The 21,071-nt window shown below is 43.9% G+C and overlaps 1 protein-coding gene across 2 annotated transcripts in view; it reads left to right on the top strand.

The window, feature by feature from the left end:
- The first annotated feature begins 130 nt into the window (after positions 1-130).
- The window catches only part of SPN (sialophorin), a 46,139-nt gene continuing 25,198 nt past the window's right edge, over positions 131-21,071 (top strand). For both annotated transcript variants that reach the window (XM_058180561.1, XM_058180562.1), the window contains exon 1: positions 131-314. The gene's annotated coding sequence lies outside the window, so the exon portion shown is untranslated. The remainder of the gene's footprint in view (positions 315-21,071) is intronic.

Raw genomic sequence — 21,071 nt, 5'->3', positions numbered from 1 at the left:
TATTTTTCTCCCGTAGTGGGTTTGGTTTGTCTCCTAGTCTTTTTTTTCTCCTTTGGACGGGGCCAGTTGTTCTCATATCTGAGCAGTGGACAAGCTGCCACCTGAGTTAAAAGATAAGTCTGATAGGAGGAAGTTCGTTGCTCTCAGCCGACAGCTCCGAATGGGTGCGCCCAGGAAGTGATGTGACTCGCCATATATCCCACATCCTTCTCTCCACTGTTGTCAAAGGCAAGTCAAGGGTATGACACTCTTTGGAGGCCAATATGCTTCAACACTGAAGACAGAGAAATCCAGCACAATTTCCAATATCTGAGGTTAGAATTTTTTTTTTACCTCCCCTTCTTCCAACTTCTCCTTTTGCCTCCCTTTCTTCCACCCCTTAAGTGTAGCCCCTTCTCCCGTGCCTCTGAGCTGAAAGCAAACTTCACATTTCTTCCCTGGTATCCGATGGGTGGGCTGGGATTATGGCTTCTTACTTTTCAGATATCATCTAAAGGGAAAGTAGCATAACTTTACAGAGAAGAAAACAGAGAGGGCTAGCTTAGAGCCTGTTTTAATGTTGCTCTTTTGGATTTGTATTATCATGGTGATTAATTCCACCTTTCCTTTGAAAAACTCCATTTAGCCTTGTTTGATAAGTTAAGGACAATCAGCTTTATCCAAGGCTATTTGAGGATGGACCTTCCTAACCATTCTTCAGGTTTTTTTAATGCTATCATGGCAAGTTTGAACCTAAAATAATATGGAAAAAGATACAACAGCTTTCTTCAATCTTGTGTTGTTCAGATATTTTGGCCTACATATTCCTCGTGTACAGTACAGCTATACAGCAACTTGGAGCTGATTTCAAAAAGTACTTTGGAGAACATTAGTGGGCACAAATATGGTGCTTGTCTGCAACTTTTTAAAAGAGCCATGTCCTCTCCTAAGATCTTATAACTGCCCACTGCAGCTGGTACAACATCCCAGGAAAAGATACGGCTCTTTAAAGAGTTGCAGACGTGCTATATTTAATATATACTGTACATCCAAAGTAATACACGGCCCTAGTATTGAAATAGTACAAACTGGAGCAAACTGTCCTGGGAGAAGATACAATCAGGACTTAGAAAAACTAAAAATGGTTGGAATTTGCAAGGCAGAGTTCCTGTTGAATTGTAGCTTTTTTTAGTCATGTCTCTTTCAAATACCTTTAGGCTGCAATTCACAAATTTCTTGCTGATGATAATTATAAAAACTAAGTATTTGGAGGTCTCATCCTACACATCCGGAGAGCACCAAGTTAGTAGTGGTATAAGCCATTGCACTTAAGAGAGTTTTGTTGGGCTGTTTTGCTGTGAGCTGTTTTTGAGTTGTTAGGCTAAGTTTGCACAACTCTGACACATCCTTCAGTTGTGACACAGTTGCTAACTCTTACATACAGTTCTCTGACCCGTCTCCTCCCATTTTCTTCTCCATCCAGATTTCCCGCCCCCACCCCCACCCCAACAAAAATAATATTGGCTCCAGATGCAGCCACTTTGATCTGACTTGGTTCTTGTCCATTCGCTGTCATGTTGGGTCCCCCAACAAGTGTTGAGGTGCTGCCTCCTTCCACTGCCTCCCCACTAAGTGATTGTGGCAACTGCTTGCTGATCATGGTAAGCCTGGCGACCGTCGCAGCTGTGTTCATCGTGGTGTCAGCCGTCCTGTGTGAACGGGTTTTCCGGGGGTCCCTGCCCCAAGAAACAGAAGCTGTGCCGACCGTGTGGAGGCAAGGAGGGACGCTCTGGATTGAGCCTCCACACAATAATAGACAACCAGATGTCCTCTCAAGGCCGTCAGCTACAGTCCCACTTTGGATTCAGCGTTCGAATGACTGGTTTCTGGATGTTTCTCCTGCAGGACCGGAGAGCTACAGTTCCACTGAGGACCTCCAGAGAGAGAGTCCCAGTCCCAGCAGCACAAGCCCGCTCTGGAGCCCCAGCGACCCATCCTGGGCCATCCAGCCGCATGTAACTCTGCCAGACATAGATAATTTCTTCCGAAATAGTAGCCATGTTACTTACAGTTCTCAGAACTTGGTTTAATTGAGGGCAAAAAGGCCCCGATGTTCTTCTCTCTCAAATCCAAGATTCAAAGATCTGAGAGTAGCTTACCTGATGGCTGATCAATAATATCTTCTACTTCAAAACATACAAAAAAAATGCTTTGATGTGTATGAGTGAGAAAACACGAACTTTGTTCCAGGAAACTCCCCTATTTAGGAGCAAGGGAGGAGAACGGAAAACGGGTCTTGGAAAAAGATCCGGGGGTGTTAAGCTAGCGGCCCACAGGCTGGATGCGTCACACAGACCACGCCCACCCCAGCCCTGCGAAGGGGAAAAACGTCGCGATACGTCACGTGACAACAACATGATGTGGCAAGTTTGACACCCGTGTTCTAGATCAGGGGTCTCCAACCTTGACAATTTTAAGCCTGGCAGACTTCAACTCCCAGAATTCCCCAGCCAGCTTTCCTGGGAGTTGAAATCCGCCAGGCTTAAAGTTGCCAAGATCGGAGACCTGTGTTCTAGATCATTTGTCAACCTGGTGACTGGGGCAAGTATTTAAAGGCTGGGATGAAAGGAGACCAAAACTGGAGTATTGGAACTAGAGGTGTGTTCCTTGGAAAAAGATGGTGAATCATAAAGACAAGGAAAAACAAGGAAACTGATACAATAGTCCTCGACTTATGACCACTACTGAGCCCAAAATTTCCGTCACTAAGCGAGATAGTTAAGTGTGTTTTGCTCCATTTTACAACTTCTCTTGCCACTTGTTAACTAAGTCACTTCAGTTGTCAAGTTAGTAACAGGGCTGCTAAATAACTTCCCATGGAGTTTGCTTGTCAGAAGGACCCAAAAAGTGATCGCATGACACCAGGACACGGTTGCCAAGCATCTGAATTTTGAACCCATAAACAAAGAGAGGCTGCAACGGTCGTAAGTGTGAAAAATAGTCATCATTCACTTTTTTCAGTGCCGTTGTAACTTTAAACGCTCACTGAATAAATGGTTGTATGAGCCTTGGTGGCACAGTGGTTAGAGTGCAATAGTGCAGGCTACTTCTGCTGACTGCCGGCTGACTGCAATTTGGCAGTTCGAATCTCACCAGGATCAAAGTTGACTCAGCCTTCCATCCTTCCAAGGTTTGTAAAACAAGGACCCAGATTGTTGGAGGCACTAGGCTGACTCTAAAACCTCTTAGAGCGGGCTGTAAAGCACTACAAAGCGGTATATAAGTCTAAGTGCTATTGTTGTAAGTCGAGGACTACCTGTAACTGTTTATATTAACTATAGGTACTTCTCTACTTATGAACAGTCACTTAGTGACTATGCAAAGTCATGACAGACCTATGGAGGAACTTCTGACTTGATTCCAAAATTCTGACAGCCCCTTCTTCCTCCCCTCCATGATTTGCGTCACCACAGCTAGCCCATCCCATGGCCATTTGCACTATCCCAGGGCCACCTGAATGCGTTTTAAAATGTTTCTGCTAAAAACCAAAATATACCAAACAGCCGCCACTTACCCACTTCTGCATTTGCTTTACAACTGCGACAAAAAAGTGTCCTAAAATCAAGTCCATTACGGTCATAAGTCTAGTACTACAGGTAGTCCTTTACTTACAACAGTTCGCTTAGTGATTGTTCGAAGTTACAGGGGCACTCAGAAAAGTGACTTATGACCATTGTTCACATTTACGACCGTTGCAGCATCCCCATGGTCACATGATCAAAATTCAGCCGCTTGGCAACTGACTCATATTTATGACGGTCACAGTGTCCCGGGGTCACATGATCACCTTTTGCAACCTTCTGCCAAGCAAAGTCAATGGGGAAGCCAGTTTCACTGAACAACAGTACTACTAAGTTAACAACTGTAGTCATTCACCTAACAAATATGGCAAGATAAGTCTTAAAACGGGGCAAAAACTCATTTTACAAATTTTTCACTTAGCAACATAAATTTTGGGCTCAGTTATGGTCGTAAATTGAGGATTACATGTACCTGTATCCCTTTAAAAGAAAAAAGATGCATTCTCAATGTTTATGTACTACTCATCTCTCTTCCATTATTTTTCTACACTTTCAATTCCTAAATTCCCTTAGACCAATGGTTTCCCTTTTTTTTTGGCTATGCTCCACCTAAGCATCTCTAAAATCCTGATGCCCCCCCCCCCACACCCCATGGCATGTAATTCTTACTATTCAAGAAGTGAACTCCTAGTCATGTGGAGGAAGTCTAAAAGGCCATTAAGTTGGTTTAAACAAGGTTCCAAAGAACATGGCATCCATGAAAGAGAAAAATAAAAGAAAGAAAGACTGAGGAACTTAAAAAATAATAGTATGAAGGGATATGAAAAAACAGCAAATAAAGTTTCAAAACATATAATAGAGAACTGAAATGCATAAATATAAAATAGTTTTAGTGAAAGCTTTTCTGTAATACTTTGATCATATTAATTACTATACATATTACAATAAAAGTACCTAACAAATTCAAAATACAATTTGAGCTCGCCTCAAGATCATATAAAGATCTTGAAGAAAACGTATGAAGAAAACATGAAAAATGGTTGCAGGAACTGGGTATGTCTAGTTTAATGAAAAGAAGGACTAAGGGAGACATGATAGCAGAGCTCCAATATCTCAGTGGCTGCCACAAAGAAGAGGGAGTCAAGCTATTCTCCAAAGCACCTGAGGGTAGAACAAGAAGCAATGGGTAGAAACTAATCAAGGAGAGAAGCCACTTAGAAATAAAGAGAAATTTCCTGGCAGAACAATTAATCAGTACAACAACTTACCTCCAGAAGTTGTAAATGCTCCAACACTGGAAGTTTTTAAGGAGAGATTGGATAACCATTTGTCTGAAGTGGTGCAGGGTTTCCTGCCTAAGCAGGGGGTTGGACTAGAAGACCTCCAAGGTCCCTTCCAACTCTGTTATTCTATTCTATTCATATTTACAACGCAATCCTATGCATGTCTACTCAGAAGTCAGTACCATTGTCTTCAATGGGGCTTACTCCTGGGAAAGTGTAGGATTGCAGCTTTAGTCTATTTAAGTTAGTGAGATCCTTGTGCTTGATGCCTGGTGCAGAGAGATTTTACATTAGGCTCCAATTTAGTCAGCTTCATTCTCAAGTCTTCTTGTTTAGTGATACCCAGTCCATTTCTTTTCTTCAGTAGCAAATCATTTACAGCACTAAAGCCACATTCTGCTAAATATGAAGAACGGAACGATAACAGCAGTTTTCTTGCAAAGCAGGTTGAATTTGGGTATTTAGTTTCTGTCTCATCACAAAGCCATGCCATCACTCCTTTTATATTGAATAAAGTTTTAAGTGACTCATCATTTTGCATTTCTGAGAGTTCTTCTTGGTACTGCATTGAAACATCAGATAGAATAAGATATAGATAGATGATAGATAGATAGATAGATAGATAGATAGATAGATAGATAGATAGATAGATAGATAGATAGATAGATAGATAGATAGATAGATAGATAGATAAATAGATAGATAATCAGTCTGCTGGCATAAAAGGAAGAGACTGGTAGCCTTGAGAGGAGGGGTTGTGCTGTTCAGCATAAGGCTGGTGATGACCATGAAATTTTCATTTTCTTCTGTAGTGCCGTGGTTACAGATTGTTCTCCACAGGGATTGTTCAGGTCCAACTCCCTAATTAAGACCTTATATTTTCCTGGTCTAAAGTAAAATAGGAATATTTTAGAACTGCCTGTTCCTAAGGACAGAGAGTATGAACGTTAATAGAATAGAATATTTTTTTTATTGGCCAAGTGTTATTGGACACACAAGGAATTTGTCTTGGTGCATATGCTCTCAGTGTACATAGAAGAGAAGATACGTTAAGATAAGGTACAACACTTAATGATAGTCATAGGGTACAAATAAGCAATCAGGAAACAATATCAATATAAATCATAAGGATACAAGCAAGAAAGTTACAGTCATACAGTCATAAGTGGAAGGAGATGGCTGATGGGAATGATGAGAAGATTAATAGTAGTGCAGATTTAGTAAATAGTTTGACAGTGTTGAGGGAATTATTTGCTTAGCAGAGCAATGGCATTCAGGAAGAAACTGTTCTTGTGTCTAGTTGTTCTGGTGTGCAGTGCTCTATAGCATTGTTTTGAGGTTAGAAGTTGAAACATTTTATGTCCAGAATGTCCGGGCTCTGTAAATATTTTCACAGCCCTCTATTTATCTAATTTTGCATTTCTGGAGCAAGGCACCAGAACTATGTTCCAAATTTCCAATCCTTTAACCCTTATAGTTCAAAGGAGTGAACTGCAATTCTTAAAAGGATGAATGTTGCAGAAATATCTACCTGAAAAGGCAAACACGATTAAAAACAACAACAGTAAAAAGTGAGCCAAATGCATCATACTGGTAAAAATTATACACAAAAACTATTCACCCAAAACAGTTGGCACCGTTTGAAGGAAAAAGGATGTATGTTCTTGATTCCTCTAACTTTCTACTTTTGGCCCTCATGGCTGATTTGTGTGATTGGCCCACATCACACACGAAGGGACACGTATGAAGAGCTCTGTTTAATGGAAGATGGCAATATCCCTCCGATGTCCTTTGAAGGATGCCAAGGGCATCGTTCCTTTGGTTGCACTGCCAAGGTTTTAATCGTGTTTGTTTTTGTGGGTTTGTGTTTTACTGTTAGAATAATGTTAGTATGGTTACTTGTTCTGAACACCTTGCAGTAACAGTAAAGAATAACGACAGTTGCCTGTAACAAAGACATTGATAAACTACCTCCCCAAAACTTCCCTTGCATTCTTTTGTGGTCTTGAGTCATGATTAGCTCTGGAGAGCAGAGGGAAACCATACAGAAAGGCCTGCACCATTTTCAGACAAATCGGAAATGTGAAACCAGCCTGGAGATCTGAGTCAGTAACCATTAAAAAGCTTTTTGCATCACTCTCGTTGCTTTTCTGCATGAACTGAATTAGACCTACTGTGGCCAAAACAGCGGCCCAAATGCAGAAGAACACTACAAACTCAAATGTTAACACTGCCAAACGTGGCACTCCAGAGGCTCCTGAGGCAGACCTCCCCATAATCTGAGCTATCCTCGGAGTTGGGCAGGTAATCCTTGATTTATAACAGTTCGTTTAGTGACCGTTCAAAGTTACAACGGTACTGAAAAAGGTGAATTACGAGCGTTTTTCGTAGTTACAACCGTTACAGCATCCCCATGGGTTGCGTGATCAAAATTCAGATGCTTGGCAACTGATTCATATTTATGGCGGCTGCAGTGTCCCAGGGTCAAGTGACCATCATTTGCGACCTTCTGACAAGTAAAATCAGTGGGGAAGCCAGGTGCACTTAACAATCAGGCTACTAATTTATGAACTGCAAGTGATTCACTTAACAACCGTGGCAAGAAAACTTGTGAAATCGGGCAAAACTCAGTTAACATATATCTCACTTAACAATAGAAATGTTGCGCTCAATTGTAGTCATAAGTCGATGATTGTCTGTATAGACTACCTGTATACTATCTGCAAGCAGTATAAATCCTTTCCCTACCCTCCTGTCACATCATCTTCAAAGAAAAAACAGAAAGTCCAGTTGCCTCTTGAAAAAGCAGGGACTTTGGGACTACCTATATATCATCTTATCTATATTTAAGAATTTTGTTTCATTAGCTCAGGGCATCAGTTTCTTATTTTGCCACATTTGCTCTTTACCAGTTAAATTGGCCTGTAGATGTTTGCTTATTTATTTAATAGGCTAAAATGCCCCCAACACCATCAGCTCTGAGCCATTAATGGTACATACACAACCTCCATATGTAAGATCAAAAGTATACAGGTAGTTCTCACTTAACAATCAGTTTCAATTAGTGACCAAAGTTACAACGGATCCTGGTTCCAGAGCTCTTGGCAATCAGCTCATCTTTATAGTTACCCTGTTTCCCCCAAAATAAGACACTTGAGCACATGGCAATAAGGCCAAGCGCTTATTTCAGGGTTCAAAAAAATATAAGAAAGATATATAAGACTTATTTTTAGGGAAACAAGGTACTTGCAGAGTTCCACGGTTATGTGACCATTTATGGTACTTTTTTGCCAGTTTCTGGTGGCTCAGACTGGTAAGACAGTCTGTTACTAACAGCAGCTGCTTGCAGTTATTGCAGGTTCAAGTCCCACCAGGCCCAAGGTTGACTCAGCCTTCCATCCTTTATAAGGTAGGTAAAATGAGGACCCAGATTGTTGGGGGCAATAAGTTGACTTTGTATATAATATACAAATGGATGAAGACTATTGCTTGACATAGTGTAAGCCGCCCTGAGTCTTCAGAGAAGGGCGGGATATAAATGCAAAAAAAAAAAAAAAAAGCATCCAAAGGAATACATTGATTCAGTTAACAACCACAATGTTCACTTAATGGCCTGGCATCCACTTAATGACCGCTGCAAAAAAAGTCATAAACTTAGGTCCAGTCATGTGAATGCCTTGATTTGTGATGGTCATGAGTTCTGGACTCATGGACTTCTGAGCTCCATTACAGTTGTGAGTTGTGGATTACCTGTATGAAACATGAGAAATTATCAGAATGATAAATACAGTTCATCTCTTCAGAAGAAGCGAGAGATGCAGATGTTACCATTGTCATGTGTACAAATGGGGTTTACAAGTCTTCTTTCATCCACCCGCCATATCCCCTATTTTTACATCCTATGTGGTGGTTTCAAAGAGGCAGGCACTCTTATGACTGGTTTCAGCCTATAGAGGATTTATCAGATAGAGTAGACAGATGTTAGTCAATGGGGTTCAAACCTCTATGGAGAATTGAATTCCTGGACCTTGGCACTTTAGAGGACCAGGACTTATCTCCTGAGATTATAGTTACTTGATAGTTACCGTGTTTCCCTGAAAATAAGACCTCCCTCCAAAATGAAACCTCCCCTGAAAATAAAACCTCTCCCTAAAATAAGACCTGCGCTGAAAAAAGCCCTCCCTGAAAATATTTAAACGCATGTGCAGCCGGTCCCCACCATTTAATCTGGTTAGGGTTAAGGAGACAGAGCTGGAAATCAGGTAAAATGACAAGAGGAGCCCCCATCTTGCTCCATGCACCCCAAAATAATGAGCCCTCACCGAAAATAAGGCCAAGTGCTTATTTCGGGATTAAAAAAATATATAAGACAGGGTCTTATTTTTGGGGAAACACGGTACTTAAAGTTATGCTAGTGGACACTCACTGAAATATGAGTCAGCAGCGTGCAGCCACCGCCAAAAAAGCTAACACAATCCTTAGTTGTATTAGCAGAGGCACAGAATCAAAATCGTGAAGTATTAGCACTGTTTCATAAAACCTTAGTAAGACTACACCTGGAATTCTGCATCCACTTTTGGTCACTACAGTACAAAAAAGATGTTGAGACTTTGGAAAAAGTGCAGAGAAGACCAATTAGGATGATTAAAAGCCTTGAGACTAAAACATATGAAGAATGGTGGCCAGCCTAGAGAAAATAAGGACTAGAGGTGACATGATAGCAGTATTCCAGTATTTGAAGGGCTGCCGCAAAGAAGAGGGTGTCAACCTATTTTCCAAAGCACCGGAAGGCAAGACAAGAAACGATGGATGGAAACTAATCAAGAAGAAAAGTATCCAGGACCTGTAGGTTGTAAAAAGTGCACCTTGAATTTCACTTGGAGCCACAATGAAGTAGAGATGATCTGTGATTTAACAGTTCAGACCTGACCCAGGACTCATTAACTGTCACCAACTGATACAGGTGGAAAGACTCCTCCACTTCTCTAGATAGAAGCCCCTCATAATGCAAGTGGAAATTGTTGCAAGAATCTCCTGTGAAACAAGATGAAATGAAAATTTCCAACTCAGGCTATAGCGATGAGACAGCAATCTTTAGATTAACTTATTACCCCAGCTGCTCATTCCTACCTCGACTAAAACACAGTTATCTAGATAGCCACTAAGAATCCAGAAGGAAAAAGAAGATTAACTCACACAACCTTTGCAGTTTCGTTTCTGAATCCTGATCTTGTTTTGTCCTCTACAGTTGAGTATCTTCAAAAAGCCGTTACACAAGGGCTGTTATCAAGCCCTCCCAGATTGTTTCCTTTCCTGTTTTTTTTTTTTTATAAATTCCTTCACTGGTTTCATTTCCTTGCTTCTTTCCTTTTTCTTTGTGGTCTTCAACCTGTGGCACCCAAATGTATGACAAATTGAAGCACTTCTCCAGCCTATTATCTTCATAGCTGACAATATGGCAACTAATTCTCAATAGTGGTATAATGGTGGTAGACTTTAGGAAAAACCCTTCCATACTTCCACCTCTCACAATACTTGACAACACAGTATCAACAGTAGAAACCTTCAAATTTCTGGGTTCTATCATATCGCAAGATCTCAAATGGACAGCTAACATCAAAAACATCATTAAAAAAGGACAACAAAGAATGTTCTTTCTGCACCAACTCAGTAAGCTCAAACTGCCCAAGGAGCTGCTGATCCAATTCTACAGAGGAATTATTGAGTCTGTCATTTGCACCTCTATAACTGTCTGGTTCGGTTCTGCAACCCAACAAGAAAAACACAGACTTCAGAGGATAATTAGAACTGCAGAAAAAATAATTGCTATCAACTTGCCTTCCATTGAGGACCTGTATACTGCACGAATCAAGAAGAGGGCCGTGAAAATATTTGCAGATCCCTCGCATCCTGGACATAAACTGTTTCAACTCCTACCCTGAAAACGACGCTATAGAGCACTGCACACCAGAACAACTAGACACAAGAACAGTTTTTTCCCGAAGGCCATCACTCTGCTAAACAAATAATTCCCTCAACACTGTCAGACTATTTACTGAATCTGCACTACTATTAATCGTTTCATAGTTCCCACCACCAATCTCTTTCCACTTATGACTGTATGACTATAACTTGTTGCTGGCAATCCTTATGATTTACATTGATATATTGATCATCAATTGTGTTGTAAATGTTGTACCTTGATGAACGTATCTTTTCTTTTATGTACACTGAGAGCATATGCACCAAGACAAATTCCTTGTGTGTCCAATCACACTTGGCCAATAAAAATTCTATTCTATTCTATTCTAATTCTCAATAGTGGTTAGGGAGCATCTTCGTCTCCAAAAAACTCCATGGTCAGGAGGGCACTAACTTGACTTGCAGAAGGTGCTAGGTCCAGTTTCAAAATAGGCAGAGACTGGGAGGGGGGGGGAGGGGAAGCTTCTTAAAGGCGGCCTTGTTACTTTTGTAAGGAAGTTAAGTCATGGCAACTGGGCTTCTTTTCTTTTTGGTTTGAAACATTTTGCTGCTTATCCAAGTATCCCAAAGGTGCTTTTTCAAGAAGCAACTGGACCTTCTTTGTTTTTCCTTGAACATGTTTCGCTTCTTGTTCAAAAAGCTACTTCAATTCACTTTTTTTGAGTACTGAAGAAATTTGTTGGATGAGAAGAGAAATATATTCAAGAAAGTCCAGTTGCCTCTTGAAAAAAGCACCTTTGGGACAAACATGATCTGGATGACTGAGAATCTCTACAGACATTTATTCAAGTAGCTTCCTCAGTCTGAGCATGATGGTTAGGAGGAACCCCTCCAGGCTAATTTCATTTTTCACCTAATCTGAAGAGGCTCTTTAGGCAGAGAGTCGTTAAGGGCCCTTGTTCCTAAAGCCTTCTCTTAGGTGGGTCATTAAGTGTGACCTCCCTGGTGAATCTCTGAAGCGGTCTTAATGGTCTTGGGGACTGAAGCAAGAGCAGCATAAAAAAATGGAGGACAGGTTCTATCTGAGGCCTCCACTCCTATTGAGGGAAGGATTTTCCACTGTGACTTAAATGGATTCCCTCATGACTCTTTCAAAACCATCTATCTTCCCTGTCCAAAATCTGAACATTATTATTTGCAAAAGAGTGCCCTTTTAAGTGAAGATATAATGCTGATTCTGGTCCTGTAGTCATCTAGTCCAACCCACTCCACCCAAGCAGGAGACCATACACCATTTCTGACAGATGGCAGTCCAGTCTCTTCTTGAAAGCTTCTGGTGATGAAGCTCCCACAACTTCTGAAGGCAAGCTATTTCATTGGTTAATTGTTCTCACTGTCAGAAAATTTCTCCTTATTTCCAGGTTGAATCTCTCCTTGTTCAGTTTCCACCCATTATTCCTTGTCTGGCCTTCAAGTGCTTTTGAAAATAGGTTGACCCCCTCCTCTCTGTGGCAGCCCCTCAGATATTAGAACACTACTATGATGTCTTCCTTGGTCCTTCTCTTCACTAGACTAGCCATACCCAGTTTCTGCAAACATTCTTTGTATGTTTTAGCCTCCGCTCCCTTAATCATTTATGTTGCTCTTCTCTGCACTTTTTCTAGAATCTCAACATCTTTTTATAGTGTGGTGATCAAAACTGGATGCAGTACTTTAGGTGTTGTCTTACTAAGGTTTTATAGAGTGGCATTAGTATTCTTCACAGATAAGAAGAAAAGAGGTCTAGTTGCCATGACTCAACCTCCAGACAACTCTATCTGTATGACTGAGAATCATCATTGATATTATAGTTGTAAGTTGAGGGCTACTTTTACTTACGAGAACTTCTAGTACTAGAATATGAAGCACTCTGGTCACTATTAAGGCTACAGAATTGATGCAGTAACTACTGAAATATGGAAAGGAACAGAAGAGTCAAGCTTCCTACCATCAAAAAAAGCAAACTTAACAGAGTGTGCAAACTATTGTACAATATCTTTAATTTCACATTCTAGCATAACCTGTCTGGGGTATTCTGAGAGTTGAAGTCTACACATCTTAAAATGGCAAAGGTTGAGAAATATTAGTTTAAATAAGCATGCTTTTAAAACTGGAGGAAGAAGCATTAATAGTCTTTGGTATGCTGATGATACTGTTTCGATAATTAAACATGCAAATAATTAGGTCTTGTAAGGAAAATCAGAGAACACTGTAAAAAAAAAGGGACTAAATATAAAGAAGACCAAACCAATAACAATTATAGCAACCTGTCTTAGAACAAATAGTGAAGATACCGAAGGAGTAGAAAGTCACTGCCTTTTAGGATTAGTTATCAACAATAAAGGAACCAGTAGCCAAGAAATACATCAGAGACTAGTATTTGGTAGAATTAAGGATTAAAACCTTAGAAAATAAATTCAGATGCTCTAATGCAATATTTCTCAACCTTGGCAACTTGAAGATGTATGGATTTCAACTCCTAGAATTCCCCAACAAGCCACACTTGTTTCATGATCTGAACTCCACATATCTTCAAATTGCCAAGGTTGAGAAACACTGAATAATGAATCTATATCTAAAAGAAGAATCATGCAAATCAGCTTTTCTTGTGATATTCTATGAAAGTGAAAATTGAATAGTAGGATACAATAGAAAGAACACTGATACTTTAGTCAAAAGTTGGAGAAGACTCCTGTGCCTACAGTGGACAGCCAAGAAAACAAACATCACTGAACAAATCAACCAAAGTTTTCACTCAAGACACAAATGACCAAGTTCTAAGTATCCTACTTTAGATACATTATGCCAAGACCTAGCTCTCTGGAGAAGCCTCAAATGCTGAGAATGTTTGTGCGCTTATCTAACATCTACCAGCTAGGATCAATACTCAATAAATCTTACATCAAGCTCCAAATTTAATTCCTCACCTCCCAATCCATTTTCAGGTTACTGCCTTACTGCCTGCAAGTTGACATGATTGCCCAACAGAGTTGACCCAGATTGCAATTATGTGTTGAAAAACTGAGTTTGATTGCTTCTGGTTTCAAGAAAGTAATCTCTCCACTGACTGAAAGATAAAAATGTAATGCAGTAATAAATGGGAAGAAAATGGGAAGGAAGATCCATAAAAATCCAAATATTCCCACTTCTGTTGACAATAAAGTATTAAATAACTGGCACAGAGAAAGAATGAATTACATATGAGCTAACAAAAGGTCAAGGATTACTTGCATTCAAGAACTTGCAAAATTCAAAAGATGGAGGTGCCCCTAAACTTCAAATTCTACTTTCATGCCAGTTGCCCAATCTGAATTCCAGAATGGATCATATTTGCTTATCGTTCTATCACCTCAGTGGAAGAGACAGAAGCTTTCCAGGGGCTACTTAATTAAATTTGGGTCATATTCATAGAAGTAAGCTATTTTCAACAGGCAATGTTTCTGCGCATGACAAAGATGGAGGTCTGACCGATTCTCGGAGCGGCAGGCGGAGTTGTTTCCGGGCCGGGGATGCAGCCAGCGGACGACCTGGGCTGCCTGGGCAGCCTGGCCAGAAGGATGATCTTCTTGGCAGCTGCGAGAGGGGTTTTTCACCCCTGAAAGTCTCGCAGCTGCCGAGTGCCGAGCCAGGGCCGAACGGCAGCGAATGGCAGCGAAATGGCGGTGGCCATCTTGGTGAGGGGCGGGGCGGCATCCTGCCTACTCCCGGTGGCGTTTTGGCGGCGTCCGGCTCATTCCCCTGCAGCATTGTCGAACTTATGCTGCAGGGAGGGCGACGGCAGTGGTGAGAGCCCCGAAAATCTTTTGCTCCTGACGGAAGAGCCCCGACGAGGCCCCCCACGGAACGGCAGCGAAGTGGCGGTGGCCATCTTGGTGCGGGGCGGGGCGGCGTCCGGCCTACTCCTGGCGGCATTTTGGCGGCGTCCGGCCTATTCCCCTGCAGCATTGTCGAACTTGTGCTGCAGGGAGGGCGACGGCAGTGGTGAGAGCCCCAAAAGTCTTCTGATCCTGACGGGAGAGCCCCGACGAGGTCCCCCACGGAACGGGGGTTGTTGAGGGGAGGGGCATGTCCGTGGCTGCGGTGGGGGGCTGCGGTGGGGACGGCAAGGACGTCTGTCTTGGATAAAGGCGACGTTTGGAACCCTCCTAGCTCCCTTTTCTCCCTCCTTTCCCTTGGATTTTTTTTCATCTGGACCTGATAAGATCTGAGGAGGCTGTTTTAGAGCTGGTCGTTTTCGCTTTGAATGGACATGGACATGGACCTAGGCATAGAGGTTTCCTTTTCTTCCCCTAGACTTCAGGGTTGTAATGGGGAGTTTAGACTCTGGAGCTTAGACTCCCCCCCCTGGACTCTGGAGCATTGGATGGGGGCCAGCTAGGACTACCTATCAGGATCGCTATATGACCACGCGTGGGCTTGGGTTAGCGTTTGTATGCTGCCCGGGTTTTCCCTTGGGCTAACCAGGTTAAGATCAGCCCATCCTGGATTACGTTTACCCTCCCCCCTCTTCCCACTTACCCTGTTGGGGGAGTGAGGTGTTTACAGGGGGAGGAGGTTGGCAGCGACATTTTTAACATCTGTATGGCTGCTATTACTTTTACCATCTTGAACGGGATCTCCTTGCGAGAATGTCCATTGTCTTTTATCATCTGTGGGACCTATATCATCGGTTCTTAATATGACTGCTTTATCATCATCTACGGTTACGGACAAACTCATTTTTGTGCCAATTATGCCTGATACGAGATATGATTTATTCTTCGTTAGAACTTCATCGTCTGCGAGGATCCTCCGCCTCGCAGAAATGGCCCTCTACGTTATCGAGGGCCTATCTCAATGATGGGTTTTGGGACCCAGAGAGATGGCATGCATCAAGAAAGAATCTTTGGGGTTTTTTAGATAAACAATTTTTAAGGGGTGGGAGGGTAAAGGCGGGTATTGGGGGAAACCCGTCGGGGAGGGAGCCAGTCCTTGCGTTTGCTCGCGGCGATACTTTATTAGGTTCGGAGGTCAAGGGGAAGCCTTATTCTCCAATTCCAGAGGATCATTCCATCAGTACGGTAAGTGGGAGAGGCAGATATGGCAGAAGTGGGGGGCCATATCATGTTCAGGGGTGCGCACTCGCTGTTTGAGAGAGATTGCGCGCTCCGGCCCCTCAGACTTTTCCCGTTCCCTGAGTGGCCAGTATCCCCAGGGCTTGGACCTTCGGCTGATGTTGTGCAATGCTAGGTCCGTAGTGAATAAAGCCCCCCTGATTTACGATCTTATACGGGGGAGGGGCTGCGGACCTTGTGGGCATTTCGGAGACTTGGTTGGGCATTGAAGGGGGGGTTCCCCTGGTGGAGATGTGCCCACCAGGTTTCCAGGCATTTCATCAGCCGAGGGCCCAAGGTAGGGGTGGAGGGGTAGCGGTGGTTATTAGAGAGAGTCTGGAGCCGATGGAGGCCACTGTTCCTCAGATAGCTGGTTGTGAATCCCTTTACATGAAGTGGGGGTGTAGGATGCAGGTGGGCTTGTTGATCACGTACCTGGCTCCTTGCTACGTGGCAACAGCCCTGCCCGAGTTGCTGGAGTTGATAGTCGGGATGGCAGTTGATACCCCTAGGCTTATGGTCATGGGGGATTTCAACTTGCCATCAGCCGGTGTGTCGTCGACGGCGGCTCGGGAGTTCATGGCCTCCATGATGGCCATGGACCTGACCCAATTAATTGACGGCCCCACCCACGTCGGGGGAAGCACACTGGATCTGATTTTTGTCTCTGGACAGTGGTTGAGTGATCTGGAAGTACGAGAATTAGTCATTGAACCTTTGTCATGGTCAGACCACTCTCTCCTTCGTCTGGACTTTCGGACCGCCGCTCCACACCGCAGGGAGACGGGACCAATACGTTGGTTCCGTCCCAGGCGACTGATGGACCCGGAGAGGTTCCTGATGGAGCTTAGGCCGCTCCCTGGCGATCTGGCCCATGGCTCGGCCGAGGAGCTTGTTGCGGCCTGGGAACAGGCCGCGGTGGGCGCTTTGGACTGTGTCGTGCCTTTGCGGCTTCTGACCCGGCGTAGGTCTCAACCAGCTCCTTGGTTTTCTGAAGAGCTGAGGGAGATGAAACGCCGGAGAAGACGCCTAGAGAGCGCGTGGAGGTCCAGCCGTTCTGAAGCCGACCGAACACTAGTTAGGTCTTTTACTCAGACCTATCTAGTGGCATTGAGGGAGGCCAAGCGGGCCTATGTCTCTACCCTCATTGCGTCAGCAGAGAACCACCCAGCCGCCCTGTTTAGGGTGACTGCCTCCCTCCTTCACCAGGAGGGTGGCGATGACCCCTTACAGGGTTGTGCTGAGGATTTCAGCAGGTATCTGTTTGACAAAATCGCTCAGCTTCGGGACGGTCTGGACCAAAACTGGGTAGTTTCGGGCAAGGTGACGGAGGCTAGTCTTGTTGAGACCATCTGGGAGGAGTTTGACCCTGTGGCTCCCGAGGACATGGACAGGTTGCTGGGGCGGCTGAATGCCACCACATGTTTATTGGACCCGTGTCCCTCCTGGTTGGTGCTGGCCACCCGGGAGGTTACACGAGGCTGGCTCCAGGGGATTGTTAACGCTTCTCTGAGGGAGGGTGTTGTTCCCACCGCCTTGAAAGAGGCGGTGGTGAGACCCCTCCTCAAGAAGCCTTCCCTGGACCCAGCTGTTTTGAGTAACTATCGTCCAGTCTCCAACTTCGCTTTGTGGCGAAGGTTGTTGAGAGTGTGGTGACACACCAGTTACCCCAGTACCTGGATGAATCTGTCTATCTAGACCCGTTCCAGTCCGGTTTCCGACCCGGGTACAGCACGGAGACAGCTTTGGTCGCATTGGTGGATGACCTCTGGAGGGCCCGGGATAGGGGTTATTCCTCTGTCCTGGTTCTCCTTGATCTGTCAGCGGCTTTTTATACCATCGACCATGGTATCCTGCTACGGCGATTGGGGGATTGGGTGTGGGAGGCACCGTGTTTTGGTGGTTCTCATCCTATCTCTCCGACCGATCGCAGACGGTGTTGGCAGGGGGGCAGAGGTCGACCTCGAGGCGCCTCCTTTGTGGGGTGCCACAGGGGTCGGTTCTCTTGCCTCTCCTGTTCAACATCTATATGAAGCCGCTGGGCGAGGTCATCAGTGGTTTTGGGGTGAGTTATCAACTGTACGCGGATGACACCCAGCTGTACATTTCCACCCCTGACCACCCCAATGTAGCTGTTGAAGTGTTGTCTCAGTGTGTGGAGGCCGTACGGGTCTGGATGGGGAGAAACAGGCTCAAGCTCAACCCCTCCAAGACTGAGTGGCTGTGGATGCCGGCATCCCGGTACAGTCAGCTGCAACCGCGGCTGACTGTTGGAGGCGAATCATTGGCCCCAATGGAGAGGGTGAGCAATCTGGGGGTTCTCCTGGATGGACGGTTGTCTTTTGAAGATCACTTGGCGACCGTCTCCAGGAGAGCTTTTTATCAGATCCGCCTGGTCCGCCAGTTGCGCCCCTTTCTAGACCAGGATGCCTTATGCACGGTCACTCACGCCCTCGTCACTTCTCGCCTGGACTACTGTAACGCTCTCTACATGGGGCTCCCCTTGAAGTGCACCCGGAGACTTCAGTTAGTTCAGAATGCAGCCGCGCGGGTGATAGAGGGAGCCACTCGTGGCTCCCATATAACACCGATCCTGCGCAGGCTGCACTGGCTACCTGTGGTTTTCTGAGTGCACTTCAAGGTGTTGGTTACCACCTTTAAAGCGCTCCATGGCATAGGACCGGGATATCTTCGGGACCGCCTTCTGTTACCACATGCCTCCCACCGGCCGGTACGCTCCCATAGAGAGGAGTGTAGGCTGGCGACCCACAGGGGGAGAGCCTTCTCTGTGGGGGCACCTACCCTCTGGAATGAGCTTCCCCCAGGACTTCGACAACTTCCTGACCTCCGGACCTTTCGCCGCGAGCTTAAAACATATCTATTCTTCCGAGCAGGACTGGCTTAATAGGGTTTTTAAACATGGATTTTATTGGGGTTTATTTTATATTTTGTATTGTATTTTAAATTTAGGCTTTTAGAATAAGTTTTTTAAATAGTGTTTTTATTGAAATGTATTGTATTATTTTATCTGCCTGTTCACCGCCCTGAGTCCTTCGGGAGAAGGGCGGTATAAAAATTAAATTATTATTATTATTATTATTATTATTATTATTATTATTATTATTATTATTATTATTATTATTATTATTATTATAATGCATTGTATCCATTCCTCAACATATGATCACAATCAAGCCCAAAATTTCCGTTGCTCAGCAAGACAGTTGTTCAGTGAATTTTGGCCCATTTTACAACCTCTTTTGCCAGTTGTTAAATAAATCTAATTTTCCCATTGAATTTGTCAGGTCACAAAAGCTGATCACATGACCCTGGGACACAGCAACTATCATAAATACACATTAAGTGCCAAATGTCCAAATTTTGATCACTTGACCATCCATGAGGATGCTGCCACTTCATGTGAAAAACGCTCATAAGACTCTTTTTTTTCAGTGCGGTTGTAAGTTTGAATGGTCACTAAACAAATGGTTGCAAGTCGAGGTCTGTCCAATTGACTCTGGGGAGCTTACAACATAGAATGCTAAATTAAAAAAATAAAAAACATAAACAAAAGCAACTTATTGAAGGTTTGAGATACTTAAAGGAAAAGAATAAGCCCAGATCTTTCCCCTCTTTGAATTATGGTGTTGGAGAAGACTCCTGCAAGTCCCTTAGACTGCAAGGCGATCAAATCAGTGGTAGGTTGCCCGCTGTTCCAATAGTAAAACTGGCGAGAGGCTCCGTCAAGTGACCCAGATGTCATCAGGAAGCTTCTGCACATGCCCCATTGCAAACCGGTGGTAAAGGTAAGTAGAACCCACCCCTGGATCAAACCGGTCAGTCCTAGAGGAGATCAACCCTGACTGCTCTTTAGAAGGCCAGATCCTGAAGATGAAACATAATCTGTAAAGATTTTATCATTAGGAGGACAAAATCAAAATCAGTCTTTTGCTATTTAATACTCTCAGAAAAACCACAGAGCCACCAGAGAATTATGGAGAACAAAGGGGAAATTTGTCTGAATTTGAAAATCGCTTAACTCATCATAGTGAACTGTTCCACAGCATGATTTATAACATATCAGTGAAACATAATTCAGAACTTCAATGAGTCAGATATTGTTGTGGTGGTGGAGAAAATAAATGTCATGAATAAAATGGATGTTGCACTCTTTTCCCTCCCTGTGTTTTGGACATGCCTGGGGTAAATCCCTGCTTCTTTATTTCCCTAACCCTTCCCTGCCCTAGACAAACTCTCACCCCAGCCACATCATCTAGATCCGTGATGGCGAACGTATGGCACGCGTGTCACATCATTGGGCACGCGAGCTCAGCTCCACCTTTTGGGCCCACCAGAAGTAGCCTTTCTAGGAGTCTCTCGAGGCTGGGGACAGTAAAAAACATCACTTCCTGTCCAACCGGAAGTTGGAAAATGGACCGTTTTTGGCCTCTGGAGGGCCTCAGAGGTGGGTGGGGAAGGCTTTTTTCGCCCTCCCCAGACTCATAGAGTGGCTCTGGAGCCAGTTGAGAGACATAAATGGGCCTACCGGGACATTGCATGCCAGGAATGTGTGTGTGTGGGGGAAACGGGGGTCACACACACATGTGTGGGGGCAGGGCGCATAGAATTTTGGGTGTGGGCACATGCGCGCGCGACCCCGCCCCCTTCTGGCACACGATGGCAAAAAGCTTAACCATCACTGATCTAGACCAAAAAATAGAAACCTCCTCACCAGGACACAGCACAGCCCAAAAGTAACTCTTACAAAGGTTGGGATATCTCTAGGAAATTGCAACCTAGAGATACCCCAATCTTTTGTCCTCAACCAGGAACTTGCTCCTGATTATTATTATTATTTATATATTTAATTTATTAAAAATATTACCTCCATATTCTATCTTCTTAATATTCCCCCAACTCTGCTGCCCTCTGAAGGGGCTGTTTTGCCTAACTACAGAAATAAACCCAGGTGCATGGACAACGACCTATCTAATTTCTCCAAAAGTTGCCAGCCCATCAAATTTTAGCATTCTTGCCTTGTGACTTCCAGCATCTATAAAAATCTTCACTTTGTCAATGTTCCAGGTGTCTCTTTCTTACAAAGCAGGGACCCCTCCCTTTGCAATAAACGTGATTCTTTCTCTGCGTGTGCTCTGCATTTCTGAATTTTCCAT

This window comes from Ahaetulla prasina, chromosome 4, assembly GCF_028640845.1.
Source record: "Ahaetulla prasina isolate Xishuangbanna chromosome 4, ASM2864084v1, whole genome shotgun sequence".
NCBI classification, from domain to species: Eukaryota; Metazoa; Chordata; class Lepidosauria; order Squamata; family Colubridae; genus Ahaetulla; species Ahaetulla prasina.
This window is presented reverse-complemented; position numbering and strand designations above follow the sequence as displayed.